General features: G+C 30.7%; 2 long non-coding RNA genes across 2 annotated transcripts; both read left to right on the top strand.

Moving 5' to 3' along the window:
* Positions 1–1,749: 1,749 nt before the first annotated feature.
* Positions 1,750–7,178, top strand: LOC126655132 (uncharacterized). Its single transcript, XR_007632934.1, has 3 exons — positions 1,750–1,941; positions 2,020–2,097; positions 6,702–7,178. It is a non-coding gene; the product is annotated as an uncharacterized LOC126655132 (long non-coding RNA).
* A 6,182-nt stretch (positions 7,179–13,360) lies between these two features.
* LOC126655133 (uncharacterized) lies at positions 13,361–15,602 on the top strand. Its single transcript, XR_007632936.2, has 4 exons — positions 13,361–13,736; positions 13,807–13,862; positions 15,002–15,091; positions 15,492–15,602. It is a non-coding gene; the product is annotated as an uncharacterized LOC126655133 (long non-coding RNA).
* The last annotated feature ends 3,483 nt before the right edge of the window (positions 15,603–19,085 follow it).

Genomic DNA, 19,085 nt, shown 5'->3' with positions numbered 1-19,085 from the left:
TAATTTTTTTATTTAATAATTATATATATAATTTGTTTTTCATGCATGTATCATATTATCATACTATTATCATAAAACCTTATCATACTATTATTTTCACATTATTATCTCGTTACCATAATTTTTTTGAATTTTTTTTTTCATGCAAGTATCATATTATCATACTATTATCATTTTATTATCATAAACCTTATCATATTATTATCTTCACATTATTATCTCGTTATCGTAATTTTTCTGTAATTTGTTTTCATGCAGATATCATATTATCATACTATTATTAACATATCATACTATTATCTTCACATTATCATCTCGTTATCATAATTTTTTCGTAATTTTTTTTTTCATGCAGGTGTCATATTATCATACTGTTATCATTTTATTATCATAAAACCTTATTATATTATTATCTTCACATTATCATCTCGTTATCATAAATTTTCTGTAATTTTTTTCATGCAGATATCATATTATCATACTATTATCATTTTATTATTAACATTATCATATTATTATCTTCACATTATCATCTCGTCATCATAATCTTTATGAAATGTCTTTCCATATAGGTATCATATTATCATACTATTATCATAACTTTATTATTTGATTATCATCTGGTTATTACTGATATCATGAATCTTTTTATAATTGTATTTTCACGTCCGTTATCATCCAATTATCATAACCTTATCACACTTCATTATCATCTAGTTATCATACTGCAGTGTTGTGATAACGACATGATAATATAGTGATATTAACATGATAATCAGACATTATTTTATCATACATTATCATAAATATTATCATATAGGTACCATAAATATTATCATCTCGGTATCATATGATAATGTTATGATAACGACATGGTAATGCTATGATAACGATATGATATCAAACATTATTTTCTGTACAAAATATTTTTTTTCTGCAGTGTTATGATAACTACATGATAATGCAGTGATACTCACATGATAACCATACGTTGTTTTTTATAAAAAAAAATATTTTTTTTCTTCAGTTTTATGATAATGATATGATAATGCAGTGATAATTATATGATAATCAGATGCAGTTTTTTTTGCAGAAAATCGTTTTTTGTGCAGAAAATCGTTTTTTTTAATCATAACATCGTTTTTTATGCAGATTTTTAGATTAAACTTGAAAAAATCAAGAGTAATTTATTTAGATCTGAAAGTTAAAATAAATTGTATCTATCATCACAAATTAAGAAAAAAATCGCTAAAAATCAATATCAAAAAGCGGCGGAGCGACGACGAAACGATAGCGGGGCGACAACGGATCGATGAAGGAACAACAATGAAAAAAAAAAGATGGAGAAGAAAAGAAGAATAAAGAAGAAGAAAAGAAGAAAAATGACGAACAAAAAAGAAAGTAGAGAAAAGAAAGAAGAAGAAAGAGAAGAAGAAAAAGAAAAGTGACAGGTGACGTAATAAAATATGATTAGAGTAAAAGATATATGATTAGAGTATAATAATAATAAAAAGTATGTATAATTATAATATAAACATGTCTTAGAGTAAAAAAATAACTATATTAAAAGGGTGAAGTATTTTCTCTATCTTTTCTTTATTGAGGTAGGAAATCATATTATTTTTAAAAAGAGAGTATTTTTCCTAATTTTCTCTTATTTTTCCAACGTTGAAGTGGCCCAACCTATTATTTAATGGCCATAATCATATAGCCCATGTACATTCATTTGCTTCTTCAAAATTAGGAATCCGTAACAAGTTAGAAACAGCATCTTACCTAATTCTTTGACTGCAACAGTTTCTTCTTTCATTCCTTATTTAAACACGTTTTTTTTTACCTAAAATCATTCCTCTGTTAAACAAAACACTAGCCGTCATCTAGTTGGCCAAAACTCTCTGATATCCTATCCAAATTCATAGTTCATCGCTGGAAAAAAAATCGGTAAGTTTCTATCTTAATTTTTTGTTTTAAGTCTATAGCGCAACGTTCTGTATTTTGATCCGTTCTAATTTGTTTTAGCACCGAATCAAGTTCCGTTTGTTTGCTGTTATAGTTAACTCAGTCCTCTTCGATCTCTATGCTTCAGAATTAAAATTGGTACGTTAAATTCTCTGTTATAATCGCCGTACGGTTCATTATTTTTAGTTTCAGTTTTAGTTTCATATTGACACTCCTCCGTATTTTGATCCGTTCTTGTTCGTTTTGCACTGATCGAGATCCATTTGTTTGCTTCCGTAGCTAACTAACTCCTCTACGATCCTAAACTTTGAATTATAATTGAGTATGTTATTCTATCTGTTATATGTGTCGTCGTTTCACTGTTTTTGAATATACTTAACGATTTCTCCTTGAATTGCTTACTGTTTCTATTCTTGAGTTTCTGCCTATTGCTTCTTAATTCATAGGGTTGTTTTTGATGTGATTTTAAGATTATAAATTGGTGGTTATTAGCTGTTTGGTTGTTGTTTGTCTTAATCTCTTTGTGCGATTCATTCCCAACGTTGTTCCAATGTAAAATAATGGCTGCGTTTGCTATTAATGATTGTTGCCGAAGGATTTTAAATCCGTAATTGTCAATAGGCGTTTCCGTGGTTGTTAAATTAGGCTTGGTTTGATTTTCGTTGTGATTTCTTATAAAAGTAGGTTACAGCAATTGTTTGTTCAAAATAGGTTATTGTAACTTATATATTTTATATATGGTTTTGGTATGAGAAAGATGAAGTTGATGGCAGGCTTGTTTTATTTCAAAATTATTGTTTTGAAACATGAGTGGGCCTAAATGGCATGATCCATAATTTTTGTTTCATGAATTAAATTAAAGAGAAAATGTCACCATATACCTCAAAATCTGAAAAGTTTATGTTAGTGACCCAACATAATTTTTTTAGCAAAAATCCCCCTTTTTTAATTTTCCATTTTCAGCTCTACCCCTTTCATTTACAAGTTACTAAATTATCCTTGTCTTTATACTTGCTAATGTGTACTTTATACACCCAATTCCCTCCCCTTCACTTTCTCTTCTCTTCTACATTAGCAGTGATCGGCGGTGCTGATGCACGATAAATTTGTTGAATCTAAAGCCAATGAATTGGCTGTCACTATTGCAGATGAGGGAAGAAATTCCAAGAACGAACAAAACTCTTCTAGGTAACGTCACTTCTGCTGCGGAGAAACTCGTCACTAATGGTGGCCAATGAAGATCACACCGACGTTGCCGTTGATAGAGAAGTTGGCAAAGGATATGATGAACTTTATAAAATCAACACGGATAGTGGAGCAGAGTAGAGATTAATTGGGGAAACTGATCTTGAGATTCTTTTCTCTCAAAATAATCGGAAATGGAACTAATTACTCTATCAGAGACATCGACGCCGCTTCCATTAGTACAAGTAAGGTATATGTTGAGAGTTTACGGTATAAAATTTATAAATTTAGCAGTTTTACTGCTGCCGACGATTGTAATAATAATAATTGTAGTAGTGACAATATAAAAAATGGACAAATTGAAGTGTTGAAGAAAAAGTAGGGAAAGGAGGAGGAGAAATATGTTGATACATAATGAATTGAACAGGTGATGAAGGTGAGAGAAGAGTCATGTCTTTAATTTTGTATTGTAGATTTGGATTCACTTGATACTATTCAAATTCTCATTGTATGCATTGCAAAACGTGTCTGTTATTACTTGCTCCATTACAGCTATTTCCTTCTAATTAACCTTAATGTTAACCTTTTTGACTTTTATCAAATTAAATATTAATAGTTTCAAATAGTTATTTAAAGTAATCAATGTTTTAAGCTTTGTGAAATTTGTTTGTTTAGGTCTAATCTGAATCACATTTTTTTTGTTTTGGCTATTTTATTTTTCTTTTTAATTTTTAACATGTTGATTCGTTCTGATATAGGTTTAATATAAATTTAATGTAAATTTAATTTAAATTCATTTTTTAGTGAATCCAACAAAACTTGTTATAAATGTTTCAATTTAAGTGAAATATATTTGACAGTCTATAAAACTGAAAATCTACTTGATATGAACCGGATGTAAACCTATATCAACTGAATTATCTTCATTCAGTTTTTAATAAAATTTGTCTTGTTACTCTTTACAATCTTAAATGATATTTTAAACAGAGAGATTAGTGCAATATACAAATTGAATATATTTTTAAGTGAAATGGATTTGACAGTCTACGTAACCAAAAATCAACTTGATGTTAACCGGATGTGAACCTATATCAACTGGACTATCTTAATTCATTTTTTAATAAAATTTGTCTTGCTGCTCTTTATAATTTTAAATGACATTTTTTATAAAGAGAATTTTGAGATTTAGTGTAATCACAAATTGAATATCTCTTTTAAGTGAAACATATTTATCAGTTTATAAAACCAAAAATCAACCTGATGTGAACCGGATGTGAATGTATATCAATTGAACTATCTTAATTCATTTTTAATAAAATTTGTCTTGATGTTTTTTACAATTTTAAATGACATTTTATATAAAGAGAATTTTAAAATTTAGTGTAATTACAAATTGAATATTTCTTTCAAGTGAAATATATTTGTCAGTCTATAAAATCAAAAATCAACCTGATATGAACCTGATGTGAACCTGATGTGAACCTGATATAAACCTGATGTGAATCATATATGAACCTATATAAACTGAACTAAGTTAATTTAATTTTTAATAAAAAAAATCTGATTGTTCTTTTACAATCTTAAATGACATTTTATATAGAGTGAATTTGAGATTTAGTTTAATATACAAACTGAATATCTCTTTTAAGTGAAATGTATTTGATAGTCTATAAAATCAAATATCAACCCGATGTGAACCGGATGTGAACCTATATCAACTCAATATAAACTAATTTAAATTAAATTATTAGTAAACTGATTATAAATTTAAAATTAATTTATTCTAATTAAATTAATAGTTGTTCGATAAGAAAATCATGATCATGATCAGAAATTCAAGAGACTAAATTTGTAAAAATGAGATTTACTAAATTTTATATTTCATTTCACTACCAAGATCTAAACTAAACTAACTATTGGGTACATGGAAATCTCCAATAAAAACTATAAATTTTGTTAGTCCAGCTTGTTGAATTTAGTTGTTTGATAGGAGAGAATCAGTAGCAGTACCAATTTCACTATCCAAAATAGCATGCCTTATTAAAACAATTCACAAGGTTCCTATTAAGAAAAAATAAAGAAATCAGCTATAATTAGATAAATTCATTGATCTTTTTCATAAATTACAAGATGCAACCAAGTGTTACTCAAATTCCAAACTTAACTGAAAAGATAGCAGAAAAATGGATGAAAAAATAACAAACAGTGACAGCTGAATAATAGCAACTAAAAGACCGTTATAGAGAAGGAAAATACTAGAAACTTAATCTGCTAGAATCACACCTGCACAACCAAAGTTCTTTAGCCTTCATTTTGTTTCACTGCAACAAAACAATTTTACCCAATTATATTTGACCCGACCTAATCTATTTCTTATGGACCCATTCCTTGTTCTTCTTTTACCTGTACATATGATTTCTTTCTCCAATTTCAACACACTATGTTTGGACGTTGCGAATCGCGATTTGCCCTAAAAACCCATCGTATATCAAAACAATCGCCACTTAAAATTCATACAAATTCTTCTCTTTCTCATATTCATAGTCTATATTCGCATTCATTTATAAGTCCGACGAATAATGACACCGCCGGAACTCCAAGCACGATCAGTCCGACCATTCATAGCATTCTTCGTTAGTGCTCCTTCTTTCTAATTTTTTTAACAACTGTCGTCGGACCGGTCGGTGGTTGTTCCTCCGCTGGAACAAATTATGGCTCATTATTTCAGCTTTAATGGCGACAATTTAACGGAGGTAGAAGATGAAGAAGGTTTTGTTTGTTTGTTTGAAAAGACACGTTATTTTTGCTTATAGGGTTATAATTGTCCTATTTTCTCTTATTTTTAGTATATTTTGGGTTATGGGAGATTAATGTAAACTTTTTTATTATTTTGAGTGATTACTGTCAAAACCAAAATCTTGAGGTATAAACAATAGGTAGCATCTCTTTTGGGGGATTTGTGTAAAAGACCCTAAATTAAATGAGTTATGGGCTTTTCTTAATGTAATGGACTTTCAACCGTTGGGATTGTGTTTCAATATTTTTAAATTGAAAACGATAATTACGTTTTAACCTTTAAATTATTTTCTGAAATTATTTTGGCTAAGTAATTAATTTTAGATATTGGTTACTTAAGGTTAAAGCTATTGAGTTCCGTTTTAATTATAAATTATTATTTGATCAAAATTATTATTTTTGATATTATAATCTGTGAATTATATTTTTGATAAAATGGTTGGATCGGGTTAGACATTGGTCGCCTGACATGTGAGAAGAAACTGAGCTACGTGTTGACTCAGTTGACTCACTACGTTGGAATGATTAAATTGGATATAATATTTCTATTTACTTTTATTTAAGTTTACGATTCCTGATTATATTTTAAAAGCGAGAATTCAATAGGCTTGTGGCTGACTTTATAATTATTTAAATTTTATGCTTTACTGTGTTATTTGTGCCTTGATTTAATATTCGTGCTAGTCATATGTGGTGTCTAATACTCCTGAGAGTTAGGATTGATTTTTAACTCTAAATTTATATTTTTCTTGAACTCGTAGCTGCTCGTACTTCTGAGTCCACTCAGGGTCACATTGCCTCCTCGGATTATCACGTGAATTGCAAGCTGTGAGTTTGTATTATCGTTTACCGCTTTATTAAGTAAAATATATTATTTTTACATATTGTAAATGCAGCTTTAAAAGAGTTTTTAACTTGTTATGGATCTGGATCGAAACGAGCTACTTGATTAGCATCATCGAGACTGTGTGCACCGGTAATATATATTTGACGGATTATTATATGGCCTACTTTGGTTATCGGCGGAGTTATATCTTTTTCCTACTTTGGTTTCGACGAGAATGTATTCTCGTCTTTTTATTATTGATTCAATACTTAGTATGAACTCCTCTAAGGAAACTGACCCCCGTTGTTTAACTATTTTTTAGGTTTACAGTTTTAAGCGAGTTGTGAACCTCCTTTTGTTTGATTCTCGAAGGTTTATTTTTATTGAATAAAAGAGTCGAACTTTACTTAAACTCTTAGACCGCAGTAGTACTAGTATTATTGTAATTGTTTTATTCTATTGTTTCGCCAGTTGGTCTGATTGCCTATTATTTTACTTTAGCATGTTATACTTTGGATTCTGGAATATTTAGATTATTGGCATGCTATTAGAGTCTCAGGTTTGAACTGAGCATTTAATTATATATATGTTGTTATTATAAACTGTTAGATTTAGGTTGAAGTCTCACTTGCCCCCGAGCAAGTTCTATGCAGGTTAAATTGTGACGTTAGATGTTCCACGAGGCTAACTACAGGTTTCGGTACGACCATTACCCATACCCTAGCGCCGGTCATGATCTCCGATTATGTGTCGTAACATAGGATCAATAGTTTATGGAAATTATGAAGAAAACAACTTTGCATGCACCCTAACTAACATAATTGAAAACATACTATACTAATAATAACAGTAAATGGACAGAAAGACGAATGGATCCGCAAAAATACCGTTCTAAGTCCTTGCCTCATTTTTTGGAAATCCGGATGTTGAATCTAGCTCTAAATCGAAGTGCAACAGCGTGTGCTTAATTGATTGAAGTGTATTAGCTTTACTTCTGGTCTGGCATCGAACAAATTTTGTGTATGTAGTGGGAGCTGGTTTGGCTATGCCTTACTAGAATTTAGGGTTTTTCGTTCTTTGTATTATGTGTTGTGTCTCATTAATTTTCACCCCCCTGATTAATGAGTTAATGGTAGTTTATATAGGGTTAAGTTGGTGTTTAGGGTTTTCTAGGTATGTTAGAAGTTTGCTAGTGAGCGTTTAGATTAGGTTGAAATACAAATTAGGATAAATATTACATTAAATTCGTATTAAATGATTAGTGCAGTGAAAAGGTGGTTAAAAAGTTATTTTTGTGCCTAGTAGTATCAAAAGAGCTTCCAGGGCCACAAGGGTTTTTAAATGGGAAATTTAGTCCGTCAAACTTGCAAATCGGCCCAAAAACTTCTAAAGAATTGTAGTTAGTCCTATTTCTTAGACTTTTATTGTGATCCCTTCAGATTTTTATTAGCTATTTGCGGTTAATTATGCTTTAATCCCTCAAATTTCTCACTTTGCACTAATCTAGCCCCCTTGAAATTCAAAATACGGATTGCTAGCTCGTCACCCGGACGAGTTTCTCTGGAAATCATCGGTTGATACTTCAATTCCTTATTACTTTTTACCTGTTCAGAAATAGATGTCTACAATTAAGCTAATATATATTTATAATTTTAATTAAATATATATTTGATAGTTTGTGATTAGAGAGTTTTTCTCAGGGTCATAAGCCATATCATATTTTTACGATGAATATTATAGGTGAAATATTTATTGAGCCTAATAAGAATTGGATCTACTCCATCAACCAAAGGTTTAAGTATTTTTCACACTGGTTAGGTAGTAATCTCCCCAGAAACGGCTTCATTTTTTTTATGAAGTAGATGTATCAAAACAAACATGGTTGGTACATGCATTTACTAAATAATATCATTAACCTTTCTCTTATTTATGTTATCAATGATTTAATTTATTTTTCTGTTGTTTGAGGTGTATGCCTGCTCGATTTTTTTGAATGTACCTATATATAGAATTTACTGCAGTCTTTTGAACAATGCGCCTTATGATTTTCAATGGTAACGTCTTACAACATCCAACATAGGAAAGCTCATGAACCTACATATTTATGTATATTTTAAATTGGGATTCTTCCTCATTTAAGGTATTTTGTGTTAACACATAAACATATATCATTTGTTGGTAATATGTTTAAATCAAGCTATATACACATCTTATACATAAACATTTTTTAATTAAATATGAAATTTATATTTATTTAAAATTATAAATATATAATGGCTTAATATAAAAAAACAATAAAAAAAACATTAAAATAGGCATAATCAAAATAAAATACCAAATATTTGCATGTTGTGTCAGTTATAGCAAAACCATTGAATTTTGTGTCAGTTATACACAAATCATTGCACGTTGTGTTAGTTATAGCCAAACCTTTTGATTCGATCAGACGTTGTTTTGCTGTGTCAGATTTGAAGTCGCCGACATGCTGGCAAAAAACTGAACCGGTTTAAAAATGGCTATAAAAGAAACATAATATGCAAAAACTGGTTATATTTTCCGATTTTAAAAGGTTTGTTCATAACTGACAAATGTGCAAAGGTTTGACATTTTTGAATGTACCTACAAATAGAGTTTACTGCAGTCATTTAAACAAGGGTTAATTACATATAAAATCACGACCTTTACACGTAGTTTCATTTTGATCACGATTTTTAAAAGTTGGCATTCACAACCTTTCATTTTGTTTCAAATCTATGAACAAAGTAAAATTCGGTATCGGTCCAAATACCAGAGCTATGCATCTGAACCATATCAAATATGGAAGATCAACTTAAATATCAGACAAACAACCGAATCCTCAAGGATTCGCATATCTTATGTGAATCACTTAGGATTCACCCATCTTAGGTGAATCCCTTAGGATTCACCCATAGGGTTCACCTATCCTAGGTGGATCCCTCAAGATTTAGCAAAAGGGTTCACCCGTATTAGGTGGCATACACTCATATAAAATGTTATCTTTTCTGAATTAGAACTCCTTCTACATATACAACTTGTGAGCGAGCGGGGGTTGGGCTTGCCTAGGCTTATTACAACCTCAATCTGGTTTATTTTAAAAATGGAGTCGACAACTAGCTTAGCTAGGAAATAATTTTTTAACCAACTAGACAATCTTACGCGCATATGGATGCAATGCCATGCATTGGACTAAAATATTTGGGTTCTTCGACACAACCTAACTCTTGACTTGGCTTATTGAAATTATCGATTTAAAAGACATATCCTGAATAGAAATAGCATCTCATAAAAGAAAGAAATACTAAAGATGGCAAACTGGAAATTAAATGGATAGAAAGGTAAATAAACAGGAAAAAAACTGGAAAGTAAATGCATAAATGTAAACATGCATTACATTTAAGACTCGCATATGACTCGATCTGAATTGGCATAGAAAGTACTCCTAAGCAAGCATCTAATCCTGCGTTTTCTAAGACACAACATCCACATGTGGATTTTATTTCAATTGCATGCATAAAGCCTAAACCGGATGTAAATGTGATTATCATATTAGTCATGTTAATGATAGATTTAGACATACATTCAAAGAATTAAACAATATTTACATATCCAAATCAGCAGTTGATATACATACAAGGTTTAGAGATACTTTTAATCCTCATTCTCGAATGTTTGGGTATTGTTTGTAGTTTTCCTGTCAATACAACCGGATTTAGGATTTGTCAAAACACATAAGTTGTTCCTCTAGTCAACATGAGTCAACTGGTCCAAGTCGGAGTTGATTCCAGGTTCAAACAAAGCGAGAAATACCTCTGGAAGTTGTTGGGCCGTTGGTTGGGCTTTGAAGCCCATTGTGAAATGGCGATGCGTACTGTCACTAACATGGTAGAAATATACTAATTGTGAATAGACCAGATAATTATAAGAATAAATCCTACAATTAATTACAAGCTCATGGGTTCAAAGAGAGAAATTCCAAGCCGAAATGAACCCTTAAACACTAAAAGATTATCTATAGGCGGGTATGAAGATCCGAGGAGCTAAGGAATAGAGCACCACGGTTCTACCAAGAGTGTCGGATGTGCCACACGATATGGCAGCGGTGCCACTCTGTTTTGGCGGTGGAGCCACTCTGTTCCAATGGCCCGCTAGAAGATGAAAATCTAGAGCAGTTCGGTTATTGACCTAAAACGTAACAAAATTACACAAAAATGCATAAATAGATGTCTAGAATTTAATACATACAAAAATAGCATGTTTAAAAGTGATTAAAATAGCCTAAACATGGATGTAGAATGAAAAGTATGTCAAATTATGGCAATCATGGCAATTTCTGTCAAGAACGTAAGAGAAAGCTAAGCATGCATCCTATTACATTAGAAATCAAAATAACATGCTTATATAATGATAAAAACGTGATAAGAGCTAAATTTAGGGCCTCAGACATACTGTTCCAAGTTATGGGGTCATTGTTTGGAGATCTGGGCGTATTCCATTCAAATGATTGACTGAAATTTGGCTTGTGTGTGGGTGGTTTAGCCTAGGGGTGTGAAAAATTAGGGTTTTCGTACGTGAAAAATTAGGGTTTTTGTTTATTATACGTGTCACCCGTGATTAGGGCTTTAATTATGCTATTTATATAGGTTAGGTTAGGGTTAAGGTTAGGTTAGGGTTTAGATTAGGTCAAAAGTCTATTTTAGGTTATTGAATTATGAAATTCGTATTAATTTATGTGTGCCATGCAAAAGGTGGCAAAAAGGATGCTTTCGTCCTTAAAAGTATCAAAAGGGCTTTTAGGACCACTAGGGTTTTATTTTAGGCAATTTCGTTAGTCAAACCTACAAAACTGCCCATAAACTTCTAAGGCATAATAATTAGTACAATTTCTTATACTAAATCACGACTCTTTTGGATTTTTATAGGCTACTTGCGACAACTACGCTTCCGTTTTTTAAGTTTGTCGCTGCATGACTATCCAGTCCACTCGAATTTTAACAAGCGGATCACTAGCTTGTCACACGGACAAGTATCTTTGGAAATCATTATCGGACGCTGTCCCTTATCACTTTTCTACCTGTCCAGAAAATAGGTGTCTACACAATTCTACATCAATCTAGAAGGTTATAGTATCATATAGAAGGATATCGGACCATCTAGAAGATAAATGGAGAGTCCTACCCAAACTATATTAACTATGATATAATAGTCCTAATCCTACTCGGATATGGGAATCCTAATCCTACTTCGACACTATTAGGTATATCCTCACCATACTACTATAAAAGGAGCATGAGGTAATGCCTAACAACACATTATCATAAATTACTATACAAGCTCTTAAGCTATTTGTAAAATCTAAATTGACTTTACAATCAGAGTGTCAATCAAATGACAACCATCCGATGAGTAATCTGACCTCTCATAGTCTTGCAAGTCTCTCCAAAGAAGCATGGTTCCATCAGTTAAAATAGTTAGTACTTCTATTAAGATTAGACAATTATTTAACAGTTTAAGAATCTTAGTTAAACAGTTATTTTTTCTATTAATTGTTGAATATATAAAGCAATAACAGGTTAGATTGTAACTAAGTTTTAACAAATCAATAAAGCTTCTATTTTTCTACATGGTATTAGAGCATAGCTCTATCTTTCTTCCGCATATCATATGAACTTGTTTTTTCTTTAATAACAATTTTTTTATAGCTTCAATGGCTAACAGCGTCAATGGGGGATGATACAAGATGAATTCATTTCCAGTACTTATTTCCTTCATCCTAGTGAGAATCCTTCACTAGTTATCGCTTCGAGTCCCTTACATGGTAGAAATTTGCACACCCTGTGCAGATAGATGAGGTTATCACTTTTATCCAAAAACAAATAAAAATTTGTTAATGGATCAATATATGTTCCTCTAAGGAAAAATTCACTACCACATAAGTCACTTTCAGCAACACTAACACAGCAACACTTTCACTACCGTTGCAATAGTATATATAAGACAACAGAAAAGTTACAGTTAAAAACCGTTGCAAAGAAATTAACAAAATTCACAAATTTACAGCATAAGGTAACAGATATGGAATACTGCTGCATTAGCTTAAGAAAATGCAACAGTTTGACTGAATCTAGCAACACTTTTAAACTGTTGTCTTATCTTAATTACTATAAAAAATTTGAAAATTGTTAATTATAATTTTTCATTAAAATGTGAAATCTTTTACTATATTTTCATTAAAAATTCAAAATCACTCTATTAAATTTTGAATTAAAATCTCAAATTTTTTAGTTTTGAAGTTTTTTTATAATTTAATTTTTCCTATTATGTTATATTTGTAATTATCATTCTCCACTATTTTTTCTAAAAAAACTTAATCCATTTCTTCTAGGATAGTTAAGTCATAGTTTTTTTTGTTAAAGTTCTTTCTTTTGTATTGTACGAGACTACCAGTTCCACAAATTTGTACAATTTTCATAAATATGATGACATATTATTAAGTAGCAGTAGATGATGAGATATTAACATTATTTTTCAATTTCAACAATCACTAAATAACTCTATGTTTGGTTTCATTAAAGCTTCACCAAATTACTAAATCAATGTCAATCTCCATATTCTTTTTTGTAATCTCTCTTCGCCATCTCTCTTCGATTAAAGGTAAGCGATCGTTCTTCATTTTTATTTTTGATTTTATTTTTAATTTCAATTTGATTTACAGTGCACAACCTAGGGTTTATGGATCATTTGAAGGTAATCTCAATTTCAATTTCATTCTCTTCTCCATCGATTAAAGTTAATCTCATTTTCAATTTTATTTATAGTGCGCAACTTAGGGTTTACAGATTATTCGAAGGTAATCTCATTTTCAATCCATTCTCTTCTCCATCGATCGAAGCTAATCTCATTTTCAATTTCATTTACAGTGCGCAACCTAGGGTTTACGGATAATTTGAAGGTAATCTTATTTTCAATCTATTCTTTTCTTCATCGATTGAAGCTAATCTCATTTTCAATTACATTTACAGTGCGCAACCTAGAGTTTACGGATAATAAGATCTCTTTTAATGTCTTCACCTACTAAGTAAGTCTAATTATAATTATAATTATGAGTGTTTTGGTGTACTTTTGATAGTAATAATTTAGCTAAATTAATCTATCTGAATTTGATTTTCATTTTTATTTATTTAGATTTAATGGAAACTAGAATTGTTATTGACTAATCAGTTAAAATTCTTGATATTCTGGTTATGATTTGGTTGTGTGAAGTTTAGTGTTATTTTGCCAACTTTTGATTACAATGGAGCAGTGGGCTTAAGTTTGAGCATTTATAAGGGTGATTTTATTTATCACACAAAGCTTTTGATTGTGTATTAGTATCTAATATTTATGATTAAATTATGTGTTTTGACACAATTGTTAGATTCAACAGTTTGTTGTACCACTTGTTTTGAATTGTGTATCAGCCTGCTTTTACTTGTTATGAGTTTGCTGTTCTTTTATTGACATAATCTCAAGAGAAATTTTAAATGATTCATATGTAACCTTAATGATAGCAAAAGTGGTTCTATGTCACAACTTTTATTTTTTTTATTTTGCCTTTCATGCTCATTTACTTTTATTAAGCCAATTTCTCTACTGTCAACTTTTAAACAATGGAGGCTACATGCTTTTACTTTGGACATAGCTATTTGTGTTTCACCATGAATTGATATAGAAAACTATAATGTTCCAATATATTATACCGATGTTTCTGTTTCAGGAATTACTCTTTTACTTATTCTTTGTTGTGATGCAAGTGATGCCATTTTGAGTTTAAATGAGCATCAAAATGGTATGCAATGCAGTTTGCGTAGTCTACTAAATTAGTATCCGTTGTTACTAAGTTATGATACTACATAGTTTGTTAAATATTTTCTATTCTTTAATCATAGAAGTTGAAATATTCAACCATCATTTAAGTTGTAAAGTGTAAACCGGATTCTAAATAATGTTTATGTTTCTTTCAGTACAGTAAATTACAGACATACATGATTCTACTACAATTGCCAACTCAATAAACATTTAGGTGAATAATCACTGTAGTTATTATTTTAGTTACCTACTTTATATTTTAATATGATACTAGACTTCTGATAATGAATCATTGAATGTTTTATACATGTTTAAAGGTATGTATGCTTGGTCTGAGTTTTGATTTGCTTATGTTGAATATCTTTGCAGAGTTGCTGACTGGATTTAGGAAGGAAGCAGAGACCGACTTTAAATGTTACAGCATGGATGGAAGAAGTTCTCCAGAATTATAGAAATGCAGTAAGTATTATACCTGAAACACCTATTTTTAGTGCACCACATTAATGTATGTTCTAGTAGCATTTTATTTCTGAACCTGCAACTAATATGAGATAGACCACATGAATTGTATTTTCTGACTCTTTTTGTGACCCTATAAATTTTGTTTGCTTTTTCCCGTCTGCATTTGTTTATGAAATAAGTTTACTCCTTTTCTTGTTGTTATTAATTTCTTGTTTGTCAAAATTCTCATGTAAGGTGTCAGAATTAGTTTTGCTTGTCTAGGAATTCCAAAGTGTCCTCTTTCTTACATCATTGTTTTTATCTGGTTGTTGTTGTTCCTAAAGTAAGGTGTTATAATGGTATTCTAATTATTGTAAGGAGCTTGCTAGAATTCCTTGATGCATTGTCTTTTATGCAGGTTTGGTAAGGAGCTTAACTAAGAAGTTGCCATCAAAGTCATTGGCGGAAATGTTCATTGCCACGCGCAAGAGAAATGCGGGCCGTTTTTACTAGGAATTAAGGGAAGATACAACTAACAAGATTGTAAGATTCCCATCTGTAACTCTGTTTTTGCAATCAGAAATTGTTTCTACTCTACTTTTGTTGAATTTTGTGTTTTATCCAAATAGTGGTTTATATCCAGTTATAGGTTAGCATTATATCAACATTTACAATGATGAAACATGTTGTTTGAAGGGAAAATTATACCTGTCCTAAAGTCAAAGTCAAAAAGTGTCGTTTAATTTGTTTTTAATTTAAAGACTTTAAATAAAACACAATATCAAGAATTAATCAAGAGAATTCAGCTTTAACTAAACAATGAAAGTGTTATGTCTCAAGTGAATCCGATGGAAAATGAACGAAGTGAAAAATTAGATTCTAAAAGCGGTTAATTTTTAGTGACAACTCCTCTAGTTAAGTACTTGTTCTTTTGCACATGTATCTTATTATATATTATGCTTGCATATTCTCAGTATTATTGTTTGTGGTTTTGCAGGATTTCAGCAAAATATTTGTGGAAAATGGTTCCGTAGCAAAAAAGGCGCTCAATGTTTAGTTATTTTTAAAAAATACTTTGGTGAACATTTTCTGCTTGTGATGTAATGGATAGATTTTCCGATTCTGAATTTTATGAATAATTTCCGTTTTCTAATTTTGGTGAATATTTTATGTTATTCCAATTTAGTGAATGTTTTCCGTTTCTAAATTTAGCGAATAATTTTAATTTCTGCTTTTAAATTTTGTTCCTCAAATATAAACTGTTGCGCTTTCTATGAACCATTGCATATAGTACTATCCAAATCGTTACCTTACGAAAAAAAATGTTGCCTAAAGTACTATACAAATCGTTGCCTCATAAAAATAAATGTTGCCTTTATAAAAATAAATGTTGCGTAAAGTACTATAAAAATCGTTGCCTAATAAAAATAAATGTTGCCTAAAATACATTATAAAACTGTTACAGTAAATGTTTGAAACCGTTGCTGTTGCTATTAATTGCAACAGTTTTATTTCTATTACAATAGTATAAAAAAACTGTTGCAATAGCTATCAAGACCTATTGCAGCGGCCGTAAATGTAGCTGATTGAAAAGTGTTGCAATAGGCCTAAGGCAATGGTTTTTATACATAAAGCAACACTTATCCGGTGTTGCTGAAAGTGACTTATGTGGTAGTGATTCAATATATAGAGCATGGTAGGTATGGTGGTTTCTTGGCTTAATAGGTGATTTCTTGTTTAGATAATGCTCATGACATTTGGAATGATCTTCGAGAAATATTTTCTCAAGGAGATGAAATCCTTATTGGAGATCTTTATGAAAAAAATTATTCTTTAAGGCAAAATAATTTGTCTGTTACTGAATATTTTACAGCTTTAGAGTTTGTTTGGGAGTAATTATCAGATCTGAGACATATTCCTAGTTGCATTTGTTTAACTAGATGTGCTTTTGAAGTTACAAATGCAATCTAGAAATATCATGACAATAATCATGTTATCAAGTTTCTCAAAGGACTAAATGAGAACTTTTCTCAGATTAAGTCTCAAATTACTATGACTAAACCATTACCTCTTATCGACAAGGTTTTCGCTTTAGTTCTTTAATTTGAAAGGCAGTTGGAATTGAGTCACTACCACATAAGTCACTTTCAGCAACACTAGGTAAGTGTTGCTATATGTGTAAAAACCATTGCCTTAGGCCTATTGCAAAGCTTTTCAATCAGCTACATTTGCGGCCGCTGCAGTAGGTTTTGATAGCTATTGCAGCAGTTTTTTTTATACTATTGTAATAGAAAAAAAATCGTTGCAATTAATAACAAAAGCAACGGTTTGAAACAACTATTATAACAGTTTTGTAATGCATTTTTGGCAACATTTATTTTTTTAAGGCAACGGTTTGTACAGTACTTTAGGCAACATTTACTTTGATAAGGCAACGATTTTTAAGCAACACTTATATATACTGATATTACTTTAAGCAACACTTATAATATTATAGGCAACATTTGTTTTTGTAAGGCAACAATTTGATATTACTTTAAGCAACACTTATATATACTGATGCAATGGTTTGGCTAAACTTGAAGCAACGGTTTATATAGAATACGCAACAGTTTATATTTAAAGAACAAGAATTAAAAACGGAAACTATTTCGCTAAATTTAAAAACAGAAAACATTCACTAAAAATGGATAACATAAAATATTTACTAAAATTAGAAGACGGAAATATTCATAGAATTCAAATTCCATCTATTACATCACAAAAAGAAAATGTATTCATCAAACATAACGATTATACTACAAAACATAACTGGTACTTATCTAGAGGAGCTCTCAATCAAAATTGAGCGCTTTCAGAATCAGAATTTTCACTTGGTTCAACTACTGTCGGATTCACTTGAAACATAACACTTTCAAATAACGCCTTATACCCAGCCATCTCCTTGTCAAATTGATCTTTCAGTTCTTTCCTTATCTTGTCCGTGATAGATTGCACAAGCTCTTCGGGTACAATTATTGAAGAACTGCATCCTACTCCGTTCTTCAAATTGGTTCTTGTAACCCCTCTTCCATACAGAAATGCACGACCGGGAGGCCTCTCACCTATAACAGTGGAAAAAGAATCATTTCCACTGTTTAGGAGCTCCTGCAATTTGGACTGCAGCCAAATAAGACAGAATATAGTATCAGAAATATGACAAACTAACAACCAGATCTTGGATTATAATGCTACAGACAACTACAAAGACTTGCATTTACACAAAACAGAACATAAAAACACAAGACTTGAATTTACACAAAATGGAAAACATTCACTAAAAAGGACAAATAACCTCATCATAAGGACATTCTATATTCATGGACAATGAACAGCCTCCACAAGATGTATAATTTTCTATTTCCAAAAGGCTGAACAAATAAAAAACGGTATCTTTTACTATTGTCTCTCATATTTCATTTCCTATTGCACATTCCCTTTTTCTTTTTTTAAAGGATGATTACTAATTACATAAATAACGACATTCTACATAACCAAATTTCTTTTAGGCAATTTAACAAAAATGTTCTTTACTTTAATAACGTACCCACTTCAAATCAATAGCAAAGGTCCCCATTCTAACATCATTGATAAAATCAGTACCCTTAATACTAAAATGTTTCTTTTTCCCTCTCTCTGATGCATTTAGCCTAGCACAAATATTTGAAAAGTAGAAGCGAAATTGAATCTTACAATTTTGCTAGTTGTGTCTTCCCTTGATTCCTTGTATGAACGGCCCGCTTTTCTCTTGCGCGTGGCAATGACCATTTCCGCCAAAGTCGGATCAGCCTTATCCTCCTTTTCATCTTGCTGCAACATGGAATTATAAAACCGTTGGTGAAAATCATGTCATAGTTTGAAATCAAATTAAATCAATTAAATTAAATTCTTACCAATTTTTTTCTTATTCTAGCAAAACTTTTTGGCCCTGCAGTATGCATATCCTTCTGTTGGTTCCGATTTTGAACATTTA

The sequence above is a fragment of the Mercurialis annua genome, linkage group LG7 (assembly GCF_937616625.2).
Source record: "Mercurialis annua linkage group LG7, ddMerAnnu1.2, whole genome shotgun sequence".
Taxonomy (NCBI): Eukaryota; Viridiplantae; Streptophyta; class Magnoliopsida; order Malpighiales; family Euphorbiaceae; genus Mercurialis; species Mercurialis annua.
Note: the sequence above shows the minus strand (reverse complement) of the source record. Positions and strands in the feature narration are given on the sequence as shown.